The sequence below is a fragment of the Danio rerio genome, chromosome 17 (assembly GCF_052040795.2).
Source record: "Danio rerio strain M-AB ecotype USA chromosome 17, GRCz13ab, whole genome shotgun sequence".
Taxonomy (NCBI): Eukaryota; Metazoa; Chordata; class Actinopteri; order Cypriniformes; family Danionidae; genus Danio; species Danio rerio.
This window is the reverse complement of record NC_141037.1, coordinates 1,935,453-1,939,225: the sequence shown is the minus strand read 5'-3', so window position 1 is coordinate 1,939,225 and position 3,773 is coordinate 1,935,453. Positions and strand designations below refer to the sequence as shown.

General features: G+C 48.8%; 1 protein-coding gene across 1 annotated transcript in view; it reads left to right on the top strand.

The window, feature by feature from the left end:
* The window catches only part of arhgap11a (Rho GTPase activating protein 11A), a 1,047,489-nt gene that overhangs the window by 392,100 nt on the left and 651,616 nt on the right, over positions 1–3,773 (top strand). The gene's annotated exons all lie outside the window — the stretch shown is intronic.

The following is a 3,773-nucleotide window of genomic DNA, read 5'->3' as shown; positions in this document are numbered from 1 at the left end:
AAGAGTTCGCTAGCAAGCATGCAAATAAGGGCATATTTGATCTCTAACAGTGAATGTCAGTGTTCATTTACATTCAACTCTGGGTTATTATGTCTCTTCTGTTTGTCTATATAGCAAACACAGTTAAAGACAATAGTATTTTTATGTTTAAAAGTGGAATTCTTGGTCAAATATTTCTCGAGTAGCAATCCTGCATGTACATATTTCTTCTGGAGAGAGTCTTGTTTCTTTTAGTTTGGCTGGAATAAAAGCAGTTTTTCCTTTTTTTTATTTGACTTTTTAGATGATTTTTAACATAATTTTTAAAGGTCAGTATTAGCTCCCTTATTTTTTTTCTTCGATTGTTTCCAGAACAAACCACTGTTGTACAATGACTTGCCTAATTACCCTAACCTGCCTAATTAACCATGTTAAGCCTTTAAAATGCACTTGCTTAAAGCTGTGGTCACACTAGAGTTTGGGTGTGCAAAATTTTGTCGTACGGCACTGCAAAAAGGGGTGGGATTAAACAAGATTATTAGGCATTAAAAAGCGAGTGATTGCTCCATGTTTCTCTCCAGAGAGGTCATGTTTTAATCCTCGATTGGTCTCACGCAGTCAAGTGATGCGATTTTGCAGGTCAGAGTTCACCAAGCTTGAACTTTGCACCGTAGCGAACTGTGAACCTTAACGCATAACCCTGCATTTCCGGTCTGACGCATTCACGTGCGTATGAATGGAAGTCTATGGAAGAACAGTCAAGTGTGACCCCAGCTTTAATCTGAATACTAGAATCTTGACAAATCTAATCACTTTGTATTTTCACATCACCAGCAGCACATGTTGCATGCTCCAGAGAGTGCAAAATGCAATGATACACTTTAAAGACAATATACATTTAAATACAGCATGTACTTAAATAGACAATATGTGAAATACATGCATCACACACACACACACCTATAGATATCAATATACAACTACACTGAAAAAATATTCAAAGATGGTTCATTGGATTTACAACAATTTTTACGCTATGTGGTTGTTTTTTATATTTATTTGGGCTGCATTTAAACAAACAAATTAAGTTGAATTTTACTAATTTATTTATTTTTTTTGTTTGTTTAAATTCGACCCATATAAATTGTTTGCAACAATTTTGCAGAAAGCATTTATTTTCAGTGTAGTGTGCAAAAGATTTAACATAGTCCACATACAACCTATATAGACATAATCTGAATGATTGATGTAGACAGTATTTTTGTTAAGTAAATGTTAATTTAACGTGCAATGCATGGTGTATTGTGTTATTAATGCAGTGAGTGGTATGGAAAGAGTCAGGTTCTGTGTAATGTGTGTCATTTCCGTGTTCATCCGCCTGATAGTCTTGGGAACAAGCTTGTAATAACTAGTAAAGTATTATTTACTGTCATCAAAGACTAAACAAATTAGTTATTAGCCATTAGTTAGGGGCAGCACAGTGGTTCAGTGGTAAGCACTATGGCACTCACAGCAAGGTCAATGGTTCAAGTCTCGGCTGGGTCAGTCAGTTCTGTGTGGAGTTTGCATGATTTCCCTTTGTTAGCATGGGTTTCCGCTGGGTGCTCCGGTTTCCCTCACATTCCAAACACATGCGCTATAGGGGAACTGATTAACTAAATTGGCCATAGTGTATGTGTGTGTGTGTGTAAATAAGTGTGTATGGATGCTTCCACATGCTGGGTTGCAGCTGGAAGGGCATCGCATGTATAAAACATCAATCCTAATAAGTTTTTACAGAGAAGCTGTTAAGAGTGTTCCCCTTCGGGGGGAACTTCAGCACTATAAGTGGATTTGATTTGTAAAATCCACGCATTGGGAGGATTCGGATCAGAAGCCGCTTGTCTGGAGAGTATTGAACGGGCCAATGAATGAAATTAATTGGCAGCGTAAGCTTGCGCAGGTGTGCGACATCTGCAATTATCTCAGCATATAAGCACACCTGAAGCCAGCAGACGCTATCCTTTTCGCTTCAGATCCTTTCTGAGTGAGTCGATGAGGGTTCCTCTTGCTGATCAGCACTTCAGAGCGAACGAGTGTGTCTCCCGGTCCAGAGTGGGTCTTCGCGGTGGCAGACGGTCGAGCTGGGTTACTCCCTTGCCTGCGGTTCTTTGGGTCCGGTCCTCCAGAGCGGTGCGTATAGTTGCAACTTTCCTAAAAGAGCAACACAGTCGTGCAGCACGTCCTTTTCAGGATGGCGCTCCGACTGTGCGTTTCTGGATGCGGGGGTTTCCTGTCTCCGGATGATGGACACGATCACTGCATTGCATGTTTGGGGGTCCAGCATGTTAATGCGGTGCTCGCGGGCGGTTCATGTCGTCATTGCGATGCCATGACCGTTGCACAGCTAAGATCGCGGCTAACTTTCGCAAGAGAGCGAGCCACCCCAGTTGCCTCCTGTTCTAAAAAAGCAGCGGGCGCTCGGGCAGATCTGAGGGTTTCAGCGGGAGATAATCTGCCGCCCACGGGCTCGCGGACCTCTCGCTCCTCACGGCGCTCCATCCAAGCTTCGGGTGGTGAGAGTGATCCGTCTAACCAGATGGTAGCTCTCACACTCGCTGACACCGGAGATCAGATGTCCTCCGCGGCATCGGAGGGTGGGCTTTCACTGTCCAACGAAGATCCGGACCCGCTCGCCCCCTCCGGGCAGGTGAGCGCTGTCAAATCGGATCCTGAAGCGGACATGTTAGCCGTGCTTTCCCGGGCTGCTTCGGCCGTGGGGTTGGAGATGGTTTATCCCCCAGCTCCGCGGCCGGACCGACTAGATGGGTGCTACGTAGAGGACCAGAAGGCGAAGCCTTCGAAGCCTCTCGTCCCCTTCTTCCCGGAAGTGCACAGTAGGCTCACGCAGTCTTGGAGGGCACCTTTCTCTGCCCGTGCTGCGTGTGCCTCCGCCCTCACCGCCCTTGACGGCGGAGCTGCCAGGGGGTATGAGGCGATCCCGTCAGTGGAGCGCGCTATCGCGGTCAATCTTTGTCCGCGCGGCGCCTCTACGTGGCGGGGTTTGCCCCGCCTCCTGTCCAAAGCCTGTAGGTTGTCTGCCTCCCTCGGAGCCAGAGTTTATAAGGCTGCGGGCCAGGCTGCTTCTGCTTTGCACGCGATGGCCACCTACCAGCGCTACCAAGCGCAGGCGATGGCCGAGCTGCACGAGGGCGGGTCCAACCCAAGCTTATTACATGAGCTGCGCACCGCGACCGACTATGCTCTTCAGACTACTAAGTCCGCCGCGTGTGCGCTGGGGAGGACGATGTCCACACTTGTGGTTCAGGAACGCCACCTCTGGCTAAACCTGGCCGATATGCGCGACGTTGACAAAGTTCGCTTTCTTGACTCGCCCATATCCCAGGCTGGCCTGTTCGGCGACACCGTCGGTGAATTCACCCAGGAATTCAAGGCGGTGAAAGAGCAGTCGGATGCGATGGGCAATGTCATCTATCGGCGTGGCCGTAAGCCCGCTCCGCCCGCCGAGCCATCCACTTCCGCTGTTCCTCGCCGAGGGCGCCCGCCAACGAGTGCTGCCCCGCCCCCGCCTGCGCCTCCGGCCAAGCGGGCGCGGCGTTCACCTCGAAAGCAGGCAGCCCCTCCTGCCCAGGGTGCCGTTAAGTCCGGTAAACGGACCGCGAAGCGTCCCTGAGACAGGCCATCCGGAGAAGAGGAAACTTGCTCTTTCCCCGCTGGAGGGCGGGGCCCCGATAACAACGGTACTTTTCAGTGCCACCAAAACATCAGTAAAAGAGCACTTTTTCCCTTCCCCG